Genomic DNA, 983 nt, shown 5'->3' on the forward strand with positions numbered 1-983 from the left:
TCCACACGTTATAAACTTTGGTACTTGGTTGTTTCTAAGTACCAATCTCAAAACCTTAGCTGTCCCCAACAAAGCAGTTTTTGGGGCTTGCTCTGTTCTCATGTCAATTACGATTTCTTTGACATATTTCTCAAACTTTGTTGTTAGTGCTACAAGTAATCATCATCATCATTATTATCATTATTATCATTATTATTATTGCAGTGAGCTGGCAGAATCGTTAGCACGCTGGATGAAATTCTTAGCGGTATTTCGCCCATTGTTGCGTTCTGAGTTCAAATTCCGCTGAGGTCGACTTTGCTTTTCATCCTATCGGGGTCGATAAATTAGGTACCAGTGGAGTATAGGGGTCGATGTGATTGACTGTCCCCCTCCCCACAAAATCCAGGCCGTGTGCCTATAGTGGAAAGGATTATTATTTATCCCAGTTGAGTACTGGAGCTGATGTAATCAACTAGCCCCCCCCCCACAATTTCAGGCCTTGTGCCTATATTATAAGTTATCATTATTATTATATTATCATTAGCACATTAATATTACATTATTATCACATTAATATTATATTATTATTATATTATTATCATTAGTATTATATTATTATTATTGTTTTTGAAATTTTAATTTTCATTTTACATCTTTTATTGTTTATATATTATAAATTTTTTTGGGGTTTCTTTCCTAGAATCTATATTTCTGTCTCCAAATATCAACAATAAAACAAACAAAAAAAAAATACTTTCTTAATGATTTTTTGTGTTTTTTTTTTTCATTTTCTTTTCATATTTTTTATGTTCTTGATAAATTTTTGTTTTCTTAATTTTTTTGCATAAATATGTATACAAATAGCCCCCAAAAAAAGAAACATATATGTAGATGTACACACACACATGTGTGAATATGTATAAATATAAACACGTGTGCAAATGTAGGCATACACATGTATATACATGTCTGTATGCATATTTGTGTACACATGCGCATGT

This window comes from Octopus bimaculoides, chromosome 26 (assembly GCF_001194135.2).
Source record: "Octopus bimaculoides isolate UCB-OBI-ISO-001 chromosome 26, ASM119413v2, whole genome shotgun sequence".
Lineage (NCBI taxonomy): Eukaryota > Metazoa > Mollusca > Cephalopoda > Octopoda > Octopodidae > Octopus > Octopus bimaculoides.